Source organism: Mus caroli, unplaced genomic scaffold (genome assembly GCF_978045245.1).
Source record: "Mus caroli unplaced genomic scaffold, Mus_caroli_1 scaffold_13, whole genome shotgun sequence".
NCBI lineage: Eukaryota > Metazoa > Chordata > Mammalia > Rodentia > Muridae > Mus > Mus caroli.
Window position 1 is genome coordinate 47672049 of NW_028227268.1, and position 13093 is coordinate 47685141.

General features: G+C 39.6%; 1 protein-coding gene and 1 pseudogene across 3 annotated transcripts in view; both read right to left on the reverse strand.

Annotated features, from left to right (window-relative positions):
• The window catches only part of Smg6 (SMG6 nonsense mediated mRNA decay factor), a 234164-nt gene that overhangs the window by 154939 nt on the left and 66132 nt on the right, over positions 1-13093 (reverse strand). The window lies entirely within an intron of this gene.
• On the reverse strand, positions 7876-8155 carry LOC110304704 (large ribosomal subunit protein eL39 pseudogene; annotated as a pseudogene).

Genomic DNA, 13093 nt, shown 5'->3' on the forward strand with positions numbered 1-13093 from the left:
AGCAGAGAATGGCCTAGTCGGTCATCAATGGGAGGAGAGGCCCTTGGTCCCGTGAAGGCTCTATGCCCCAGTATAGGGGAATGCCAGGACCAGGAATGGGAGTGGGTGGGTTGGGGAGCAGGGGAAAGGGGGAAGGGAAAGGGGATTTTTGGAGGGGAAACTAGGAAAGGGAATAACATTTGAAATGTAAATAAAGAAAATATCTAATTAAAAAAAGAAAAAAAAAGAAAAAAAGAATTCTATTCATCAATTCTCAATAAATATTATGAGACCAAAAAGAAAAACACCATAAAAATTAAAATGCTCACTATCCATAAGAAAGTAGTCTTTGAGCCAGGTGGAGGTAGCACACAACTTTGATCTCACAACATGGGAGGCAGAAGCAGGTGGATCTCTGAGTTTGAGGTCAGCCTGGTCCCAAGAGTTCCAGGACAGCCAGGGTTACATAGAGAAACCTTGTTTTGTTTTGTTTTGTTTTTTAAAAAAAAAAAGAAAGAAAAGAAAGAAAGAAAAAAAAGTAGTCCTTTTTGGACATCCTTAAACATTGCTGTTAAAAATGTAAAACTGAGGGCTGAAAATGGCTTAGTAAAGAGCACTGTTCCAGAACCCACGTGGTAGCTCAAAATCATCCTTACCTCGAGTGCTAGGGAATCCTCTTCCATTACGCACATCCACATGCAGGCAAAGCACTCATACACAGAATAAATTATAATAAAGTAAAATAAAATAAGATACAAACTGGGAGCAAATGTAACTTATTTGTTAGAGTGCCTGTCCAGTATGCATGAGGCTCTGAGTTCAAGCCCCAGGACAGCACAAAGCAAGAGCAAGCCCCAGGAGAATCAGGAGGACAAGGTCATCCTCGTCTATACAGACAAGTCCAGGCAGCCAGGGAAACATAAGACCCTGTCACCAAAACAAAACAAAAAGACATCTCCTGGTGCTGGAGGTGATCAGTTAGCAGAGTGCATTCCTAACAAGCATGAAGCTCAGTCCCCAGCACTGCACAAAACTAGGCATAGTGGCTTATACCTCACCTCAGTTACACAGCATTGGGAACCAGCCAAAGCTGTACGAGATCATCCTCTCAAAAGATAAAAATGTAAACTGACCAGGTGTGATAGTGCAATCTGCAATCCCAGCTACTCAGGAAACTCAGGCAAGAGAATCACAAGTTCTAAGTCAAGCTGGGCAAGTTAGAGAAAACTTTTGAAAAGGGCTAGGAGCCAGGCAGTGGTGGCTCACACCTTTAATCCCAGCACTTGGGAGGCAGAGGGAGGCGGATTTCTGAGTTTGTGGCCAGACTGATCCACAAAGTGAGTTCCAGGATAGCCAGGGTTACACAGAGAAACCCTGTATTGAAACCACGCCCCCCCCCAAAAAAGAAAAAGGGCTAGGAATATAGTTCAATAGTGTATTTACTATAACTTATAGTATACTTACACAATTTATAGTTTAGTTACTACAATATCTTTTTAAAAATTTATTCAATTATTTTGTGTACGAGTGCTCTATTCGCATGTACACCTACCTGCACACCAGCAGAGGGCATCAGCTCTCATTACAGATGGTTGTGAGCTAGGAATTGAACTCAGGACCTCTGGAAGAACAGCCAGTGCTCTGAACCACTGAGCCATGTCTCCAGCCAGCTACTTACTACAACTTTTATGTGTTAAGTATAACTTAAGTTATAAGTTATATAACTTAAGTTGTAAGTTAAATTATGCTTAACACATAAAAGGCCCTAGAGTCATTCTCTACTATTTCATCCTCCAAAAGAGTTAAACTAGTATTGCTTCTAAGAAAGTAATCTAGCATCACTTATCAGAAATGTTGACAAACTTCAAAATTTTTAACCCAACAACTAAACGTCTAAAAATGTATTGGATGTGGTGGGTCACACCTGGAATTCCATAATGTGAGAATAGAGTGAGACCCTGTTTGGTATGGAAATTGCTGTGAGGTTCCTTGGGAAGCTGGGAATCCATCTACTACAAGGTCCAGCTATATCGCTCTTAGGCATCTACCCAAATGGCTCTACACCCTACTGTACTGATACTTGCTTATCCATGTTCACAGCTACTCTTTTCATAATAGCCAGACATTGGAAACAGTCTAGATGTTTATCAACTGGCAAATGGATAATAAAAATATGGTACATTTAAACAATGGAATATTATTCAGCTTTTAAGAAAGATGAAATTCAAAGGTAAATGGATAGAGGTAGGAAAACAAAAACGAAACCATTCTAAGTGAGGAACCCCAAATGCAAAAGGCCAATCTTTCAGGCTTTCTCTAGTGTGTGGACGTCAGCTCTTACCCTTTTAATACGTGCACTACAATCAGAATAACTACAGGCTAGGTACCTAGCAAGGGGGGCTGGGAGAGGGGAAACTAGAATAAGAGGATTAATATAGGGAGGGAGAAAGGAGAGCAAGGCAAAGGATTATGGAGAGAGAACTAACACTAAAGGCTTTCTGAAAAAACCATATATATAAACCTGCTGTAGAAACTTCTTTAAATATATGCATGTACGAATTTAAAGAAGTCACCATATAATGGGGGAATCAATGACCCAACTAGACATCCAACGCTACCAAACAAAACCTCCAGTGCCTTGAACGGGTTACATCTTGTTGAGTTATTGGCCAAAGGGGGTCCTATTAAATACGACAGGCTATTACTAAGGTTATTGGTTGATCTCCAAAATCTGTTGGTAAAGCCCTATTACTGAAGATACTTATGACATTAAACATTGAGAAGTTGAGCTGGTATTCAACTACAAGTTTAGCCCTACAATCTAGGTGGCATTCATGGTGCTGGAAGGGTTCTCCACAACCGCAAAAGAGAAAGGTAATCATCCAGTCACAAACCCTACAACCTACAAGAGTGACCTGCCTACAAGATACACTGTGTGACAGTGACACAAAGACCTGCCTCCAACAAACAAGCAATATCACAAATGAAGAATGTACACCCTCAATACTAATTAGTAAAATATAGCACAACCAAACATCTTATATTTAGTACTTTTTTAACTGTGTGGAAATGCTTGAATACACATAAAGAAACCAAAAGAACTTCACTGACAGGAAGGTGGCTTAGAAGCATCTTCTTCCACCTTGTTAGTCCACTAAAGAATTTTAAAAATTACTTAGTTTAACAAACAGGATAGAAATGCTCTAAGGTGGCAGTAAAAATATGGTAATTGAATACAGAAGAAGAAATAAAAGTATCAGGCAGGTAAAGATGATAATAAAAGATTAAAATCTTAGGAGACTAGATGAGAAAGGACATATACTTTTCTGAAGAAATTTTACTTCCGAATCTAAAGATACTGGCTCCATGATTAGTGGCAAATACCAAAGCACACTTAATGTATTTTGATTAAGTGTGCCAGGATGTAAATGCCAGGATGTAAAAACATATAACTGGAAATTATATTTTCCGGAAAATAACCTTAATAAAGATCATGAAAGAACAGTAACAGTGTGATAATCAGTAATAGCCCAGTGAATAGGGAGCTGGAGAGATGGCTTAGTGGTGAAGAGCACTAGCTGCTCTTCAAATGACCCAGGTTTGATTCCTATCCTCTACCTATGGCTTACAATCATGTGTACCTCCAATCCCAAGAAATCCGACACCCTCTTCTGGCTTCCATGGTTACCAGGCACACATGTGGTACACAAACATGCATGCAGGCACTATTAAAATAAAGTTTAAAATTTTAAGAAGATAATAACTCAGCAAACAAATGTCACGACTTTTATTGCTCAGACCAACTTACTAAGAAGGAAGTGTTTGATTTGAACATCACATACACTCACTGAAAACTTATAATCAGCCAGTTACACTTCTAAATATGCAACACTTCACTGAAGACATGTCAAAAAAACAAAAACAAAAACAAACCAAAACAAAACAAAAAACAACTATCTGCAGGACACTTATGTTCTTGCATAGTAGTGGAGAGAAGTAAATAATAAACATATGCATAGTAAGCTGCATATGCCTTACCATCTGGCACCTAAGAGAGCAGAGCAATGAGATCAGAGTGTAGTGTGGAAGCAGAAAACAACAGTATTAAATAGTATGGTTGGGTCAGGCTTCACAGAGACTACATTAAACAGAATACAGATGATGAGAAGTTCACCACTTGGCTAAATATAATATTCCAAGTAATAAAAACAGTACTGAAAAAGCCCAAAGGTTAAAGAGTCTTGAGCTTATCATAGGACTTGCAAGAAGACCAATATGGCTAGAGCAGAGTGAATAAGATGGGAGAAAACAGAAGTGAATAGGGTAAAAAAAAAAAAAGAAAAAAATGTGAAGGGAAGTCCTCGCAGGAAGTTCTTGTTAGTATGTTGCTACTATAAATAAAATAAATAGAAAGCTAGTAGAGATTCTGAACAGAGGAGTGACATGATTTGATATTTTTAAAAGAATCCGGCTTGACAGAGAGAGGTTTTTGTGTGTATGCACGTATGTGCACAGGTTGTGTGCCTGCATTTAGAAAAAAAGGGAGCACCAGTAAGTGGTTCGAGGAAGGTGCCTAAAACCAAGCCTTGAGGACCTAAGTTTGAACCCCTGAGCCCACATGGTAAGAGAGAACTGACTCCTACAAGTTGTTTTCTGTTCTCTGTATGTGCTATAGTAAATTTGAGCATGTACATGCACACAGGCATACATGTACAATCGATCAATCAATCAATCAAACTTTTTAGGGGCTGAAAAGATGGCTCAGTTGTTATGGGCACTGATTACTCTTCCAGAAGACTTGGATTTCACTCCTAGAATTCACACAGCAATTCATAACCATCTATAATTTCAGTTTCAGGGGATTTGAAGCTCTCTTCTGACCTCCACTTGCACCAGGCACATAAATGGTGTACATATATACGTAAAAGCAAAACACTCACAGACATAAAATGTTTTTTCTTAAATAAGTAAGCAAAAGGAACAATGAGGGACCACTTGAACCCACACACCTATGGTCACTTGATCTTTGACAAAGGAGCTAAATCCACCCAGTAGAAAAAAGACAGCATTTTCAACACATGGTGGCAGTTCAAATGGCAGTCAACATGTAGAAGAATGCACATGGATCCATTCTTATCTTCTTGTACAAAGCTCAAGTCCAAGTGGATCAAGGACCTCCACAAAAAACCAGATAGAATGAAACTAACAGAAGTGGGTTAGAGCCTTGAACACATGGGCACAGGGGTAATTTTCCAGAACACCAATGGCTTATGCTCTAAGATCAACAATAGACAAATGGGACCTCATAAAATTACAAAGCTTCTATAAGTCAAAGGACGCTATCAATAGGACAAAATGGCAACCAACAGATTGGGAAAAGATCTTTACCAATCCGATAGAGGGCTAATATCCAATATATACAAAAACTTAAGAAGTTAGACTCCACAGAATCAAATAACCCTATTAAAAATGGGGTACAGAACTAAACAAAGAATTCTCAACTGAGGAAACTTAAATGGCTGAGAAGCACCTAAAGAAATGTTCAACATCCTTAGTCATCAGAAAAATGTAAATCAAAACAACCCTAAGATTCCACCTCACCCCAGTCAGAATGGCAAAGAGCAAAAACTCAGGTGACAGCAGATGCTGGGGAGGATGTGAAGAAAGAGGAACACTCCTCCACTGTTGGTGAGATTACAAGCTGGTACAACCACTCTGGAAATCAGTCTGGTGCTTCCTTAGAAAATTGAACATAGTATTACCTGAGGACCCAGCAATTTTTTTTTTTTTTTTTTTTTTTGGTTTTTCTACTCAGGGTTTCTCTGTAGCCCTGGCTATCCTGGAACTCACTTTGTAGACCAGGCTAGCCTCGAACTCAGAAATCTACCTGCCTCTGCCTCCCAAGTGCTGGCATTAAAGGTGTGCACCACCATGCCCGGCCAGCTATTTTTTTAAATACTGAAAAAAATGAACAGTTTATTATAATTTATTTTATTTAACAATCTAGGAAGTTTAACAAACTGCAGTTTGCAGTTCCAGGAGGGAGGGGGATGGGATGGGGGAATTCCCTTGAGGGGGGATGGTGGGAAAGGGAATAACGTTTGAAATGTGAATAAAGAAAATATCCAATTTAAAAAAAAAAAGAAATTTTAAAACTGGGCTGGAAAGATGGCTCAATGATTAAGAGTACTAGCTACTTTTCCAGAGTTCTCAGTTCTGTTCCCAGCATCCACATTATGACTCAGAGCCATCTCCTGTTCCAAAAGGTCTGATGCCTTATTCTGACCTCCACCTGCACCAGGAATACAAATAGTGCACATACATACATACATACATACATACAAGCAAAAGCACTCATGCATAAAATATAGATAAAAATATTCTTTAAAAGGTTTCAAAACTTTCTAGATTTTTGTCCCTCCCACACTTGAAGATTTAGCAACAATGGATGATCGGGCTATGTGTGCATGGAAGGAGTCTTGAAGAAATGTGGCAATGACCTGAGTGTGTACTTATAGCAGGCATCTCAAAAATAAGTTACCAAACATTTTCCTGTGCTCACTGCCCTGACATTAATTCTGGGCATCACCCTCTCTCAGGGGAGAGGTGAAAAGAGGTTATGCAGAACAGACAGCGATAACAAGGTGATGTCACAGATGTGTCTCATAGAAGTCTCCAGTGGATTCAGCTCATAATCACTCTATGGTGATTTACTCTACCCTACCAACGCCAGCTGGAGAAGAGAGGAGGAAAGCCGATACAGCCTTCAGCCTTGGGCAGGCATTATGAGATCTTTTTCCCTTCGGCCCCCAGCCAACCCCTCCTCTCTCTTAACCACTGCTCCTTCCCTCAGAAGTCAGAGTGTGAACAGCACGTGTCTGGATTTTAGAAAGCTACCCAGCAGTTGGACTCCCAGCAGCGCGTCAACTGCTGCATCTGCCGCTGGCACTTGGGACAAGGGATCACACGGGCATTTTCTGAACATAAGCTTTAAAATGGGGAGTCTTAAATCTGAAGGAGGACTTAACCAAGCTAAAAAGCTCCAATTACTGTAAATACATTCCAAAACACATGACTGACTGGCATCTAAAGAGGAAATTGAGACATGCAAGCAACCAAACAGCTCTAAGAACAGCAGCAGTCAAGAACAAAAGCACAGAGTACCCTGACTAATGGAAAGGATTTTATGGGCCAATAGGGTTCACCAGATATGTAATGTAATGTGGCTGAAACAAGAGAGCCCTCTTTTCCAGATCACTAGCTCACACTCTCTTGGAAATAAATGATATCCATCACTTCAGCTGCAGGCTTCTCCTCTTCCTTACTTTCTAGTCAGTACCTTTTTCTCTCACCCAATTAGCTCTCAGAGCAAGTGTCCTGCACATGAAACACTTCTGGGGAAAACTGACAATTATGAACCTGATCATTTCATTGTCATATCACAAGAATATAAATGGGCAGAACCTAAAAAAGGACAGAGGAAACTAAATGTCCTTGCCTCTCTGCATATGGGTGCTCTAGTCATACTGAAGTCAAACAAAAAAGAGCTAGGTGCAGAGTTGATGCCTGTCATCCCAACACTCGGGAGGTTGACTTGAGTTCTTGACCAGCCTGTGCTACAGTCGGGACTTATGATAAATTAAATAATGAGAGAGAGAGAGAGAGAGAGAGAGAGACCACAGCATTTTCTCTGGTAAACTAAATACACAGAACCACTCAGAAACACAACAAACTCTTCAGGAAAACATCCTTTTAAATCTTAAAGCACTGATGATGGCCAGCATAGGGAGCACACCTTTTTTTTTTTTTTTTTTTGGAAAGATTCTATATTTTATTACTGGACAAACATCCTAATTTAAGACACGAAAAGTCTCCAGGTTTAAATGTTGAAATCCATCTAGTAGGACTGATTGATGACGACCATTCAGTATAAATCCTCAGTCTTGCCATTGTGTGAATCCTTACAGACCCAGCTTCGTTCTCCTCCAGTGTCTTCTCTCAGAGTTGTACCTGATTTTGTTACCAGTTTTCATCCGGATCCACTGAGGAATAGGGAGATTTTGCTTTTGTTTCTTGGCCAGGAATCGCTTGATTCGGAAAGTCTTGTGAGAAGACATGGCGAGAAGCTGAATCAAGAATAGCGCACACGACACCTTTAACCCCACCACTTGGAACACAGAAACAGATGGATCTCTTGAGTTTGAGGCCAGTCTGGTCTACAGAGTGAGTTACAGATAGCCAGAGCTACACGGAGAAACTCTGTCTCAAAAAACACCATGAGAATCTTTTGAAAAAAAAAAAAAAAAAAAACAACAACTTTTTATGACATTGATTTATGATGTGTGTGTTAGGGGAGGTCTGGTGCTCAGGACAACTTTGGGGAGTTAGTTCTCCTTTCACCATCTCTGTGGGACCTGAGGATTAAATTTGGGTTGTCAGGCTTGATAATAAATGTCTTCATGTGATGAGCCATCTTGCTAGTCCTAAAGCAGACTCTTTTAAAGATTAAAAAAAGGTAGTGTGGGGCTGGTAAGATGGCTCAGTGGGTAAGAGCACCCGACTGCTCTTCCGAAGGTCCAGAGTTCAAATCCCAGCAACCACATGGTGGCTCACAACCATCCGTAACGAGATCTGGCGCCCTCTTCTGGAGTGTCTGAAGACAGCTACAGTGTACTTACATATAATAAATAAATCTTAAAAAAAAAAAAAAAGGTAGTGTGGCCGCACAGATATTGGGCCTCAGGTGGGAGAACAGCCACGTGCTACTTACCGTATCTTCCTGGGAAGATATATATATATATATAAATTAGTATAGTTCCTCACATAGGCACCTCCCCAAATGGAAACCTAGAGGAGCGTCATGAAATGTAGTAAACAAAACAAATCTATCCAAAAGAAACTAAGAGAGGTTGTGGAAAGAGCTGAGTGTAACAGTGTTTGCCTAGACACACAAAGTTCTGAATCCTCACCATAAAACAAAGAAACACAGGTAAGAAAGGAGAAACATAATTGGAATCACTGGGACAAAGCAATTGTAAAACTACAGATTCTGCAGAGAGCTTGACTAATAACAACTTGGTTTTAAAAAATAGGCAAGAGATATAACTTGTCAAGCAAGATACACACATGAAAAATCATTAATTAGGGAAATATAATTTATTACCAACATGAAAAAGTGCTAGAACAGTTAAAACAGAAATTAACAGCTGGGTAGTGGTGACTCATGTCTTTAATCCTCGAATTCTGGGAGCAGAGCAAGCAGATCTCTGAGTTCAAGGCCAGCCTGGTCTACAGAGTAAGTTCTAGGACAGCCTGGGCTACACAAGAGAAACCCTGTCTTGGGGGGAAAACAAAAACAAAACAAAACAAAAAACCCTAAACCAAACAAACAAACAAAATCCCTCCAAACCGACAATATCAGATACTTTTGGCAAAGATATAAAGTGGACCTCTCAAAGACTTTGGCGAGTGTTAAGTATCTAACGACCATGGAAAACAGAGCAGTTTCTATGGAATTAAATATAGACCTTTGTGGATCTAGCAAATCCAATTCTAGGAATTCACATAAGAGAAATGAAAATATTTCCACTCAAAGGCACATATAAATGTTTATGGCAGTTTAATTCATAATGGCTCAAAACTAGAAACAATCCAAATGTTAACAGATATTAGAATTAAAAAACAAAACAAAACAAAAAAAGCAGGTTTGGAAGATGGTTAAGTTGGTAAACATGGTTGTCATACAAGCCTGACAATCTTTGAGTTTGATACCCAGAACCCATTCCAAAAAGAGAAGCCACTCCACAGAGCTGTAGCACATGCATGCCCTCCTCACTCATGGATCATATACAGGACAACAGTAAATCAAAGAATAAAATACCAACAAAATAGACCATGTATAAACCTCAAAAGCAATCTACTGAGCCTGACACAAAAAAGCAAGCATTGTATGATTCCATGTTTGTGAAACTCTAGAAAAGACAGAGCTAACTACAACAAAAGAAAGCAAATCAGAGGTTGCCCAGGGCCAGAGGTAGAGATGAGCAGATGGGCTCAACAACAATTTGGGGGATGGGGGTAGGACAGCGGTGGCGAAGAGATGGCTCAGCAGTTAAGAGCACTGGCTGCTTTTCCAAAGGTCCTGAGTTCAATTCCCAGCAACCACATGGTGGCTCACAACCATCTGTAATGGGATCTGATGCCCTCTTCTGGTGTGTCTGAAGACAGCTACAGGGTACTCATAAACATAAAATAAATAATTCTTTAAAAAATATCAAAAAGGAAGAAAAAAAAATCAGGTGAGCGCAGTAGCCCAAACTTTTACTCCTAGCACTGGAGAGGCAAAGGCAGAATAAGACTCTTGGTTCACGGCCAGTTTAGTCTACATAACGAGTTCCAGGTCAGCCAGGATAATACAGTGAGATCCTGTCTCAAAGATCAAAATAAAGACAACAAATGTTGGCAGGAAGATGAGGGATGGAGCCTAATGAATGCACTATTACTAGAAGTGGAAACTGGTACAGCGTTTGTGGAAATCAGTATAGACGTTCCTCAAAAAACTAGATATAGACCTACCGTATACAGGCATACCACTCCTGGGCATATAACCAAAGGACTCTTTTTTTCCTACTACAGAGACACATTTTCATCCATATTTATCACTCTTCTATTCATAATAGTTAGGACAGGCTTAAATGCTCATTAGCTGATAATTAACTGATAATGAAAATGTGGTACCTACATACAGTGGAATTTTATTCAGCTGTAAAGAAAAATGAAATTGGGCTGGAGAGATGGCTCAGTGGTTAAGAGCACTGACGGCTCTTTGGAGGTCCTGAGTTCAAATCCCAGCAACCACATGGTGGCTCACAACCATCTGTAATGGGATCTGATGCCCTCTTCTGGTGTGTCTGAAGACAGCTACAGTGTACTCATATATATATATATTTTATATATATATATATATGTATATATATATATAATAAAATATATATAATATATATTATATATAATATATATATAATATAAATATATAATATATATATATATAATAAAATCTTTAAAAGAAAAAGAAAAAAGAAATCACAAAACTTCCATGTAAATTAATGGAGCTTAGAAACATTATACTCTGAGGAAACCCAACCCAGAAATACAAATGTTCATGTTCTTACTCACATATGGGTCTTCGCTTTGAATATTAGATTTGTTTGTTTAACTTTGGAATACCTGTAGAATCTAGGAAGCTAGAAAGAAATTATTGGTGGAGAGGGAGAAAAAAAATCTTAAAAGAGGGGGGAATAGTAGAACACAGGCCAGATGAAGGAGAAGGGGGGGGAATCACGGGGCAGGGTGGGGGGCGGGCGGTAAGGTGAGAGGAGGACTGGAGAGTATGACAAAGAATAAGGCTGGGGAGGAATAACTAACACTAAGGATCTTTGAAAAAGAGATATGGAAGCATATTCATATTCATTCTCTTCTGTGTTCTCTCTCTCTCCCCTCTCTCCCTCCTCCCTCTCTCTCTCTCTTTCACATAAAGTCCCTGGAGTGACTCTATAGAGCAGATTGTGCTCATCACAGAAGCCATAGGCTCTCAGGGATGGGATACCTCCTCTTGGGTTGATCAGAGGTGTCCTGGAGGCCCCCAGAATAATTCAAGTTATTGCCATTGCTCTTGTTTGGTCACCATAACAGAATGTGAGGCCCTACTGGTAAAGACACTACACACATTGGTCACAGAACATAGAGAAATAAAATTGGTATTGGCTAGAAAACTCCCTTCCTGCTGGCTAGCTTTCATGGTACTAGAAGGTATTATATATTCTGCTGTGTGGGGATGGGGGTGAGGGAAGTGATCAACAGCTTTAACTAGTCACAAGCCTATTGACCTACGATTAAAGAGGCATGGCAAGATGTGCCACTGGTGTGACAGTGACAAGAATGCTCTAAGGTTACCAATCACTTCCTGATTGCATGTAGTAAGTCCACAGGAGGAAACACATGCATGATACGGTAAAACTGGTCAACAACTCATAGCTGGGGACATCACAGGCCCCAAGGGTAAACCTACTACTGTTTCTCAACTAAATGGACACAGTATTAAACTGCCCTCTAAATTCTTATGTCTATACCCACAGACGTAGATTAATGTACATCTCACACCTCATTAGAGAAGTTTCTTTGTGCACTGGAGGGTTACAAAGAAACTTACAAGGGGTCAAAGTGGAGAGAATATATGTGAGTGGAGTGTTCCGTCACAAATAGGACATCTATATTACACCCTCTGTCAAAATACGAGGGGCAAGATTTAAATAAGCTGTCAGAGAGGACAACAGCAAAACAGCATCTTCTGGACATTACAGAACTACTGCACTCATGAACTCACAACAGCTGTGGGTAACTGCACAAGACTTATAAACAATCAAGCCAGTCAACCGTCTAACATAAAAGAAAAAACCAACCCCTAATTATCAAGGAGCCATGGACTACTGACAGCTTCTGTGGGATAAAGACTCAATTTTCTTTAATGGTGTGGTGCTTGGTAGGTGCACCAGACTCAGTGGTACAGCACTCCTAGTATTTAGGAGTCTGATCTCTGTAAGTTCAAAGCTAGCCTGGTCTCAAAAGCTAGTTCCAGGACAGCAAAGGATACACAATGAAACACTGTCTCAAAATGCAAACAACAACAAAAGATACAAAGTTGGGGGAATATGAAGGTAGAGAATAGAAACAGGAACAGTGGAGGTAAATATGATCAAAATATAGTATATGAAATATACAAAACATAGTATTTGACATATAGTTCTTATGTAAACTATAAATTTAAACTTTGTAAATAATTTTTTCCTCTTGAAATAGGCCTTTCTTTTTTAAAAGATGTAATTATTTTTATTTTATATGTATAGGTATTTTGCCTTCATGTATACATATGTGCACCATATACATCCCTGGTGCCATGGGTCCCCTGGAATTAGAGTTATATATAATTGTAAGCTGCCATGTGGTGCTAGGAATTGAACCTAAGTCCTCTAGAAGAGCATCCAGTGCTCTTAATCTCTGAGCCATTTCTCCAGCCCCATATACTTTTAACAAACAAAAAAAGGCCCACTAAAAAGTC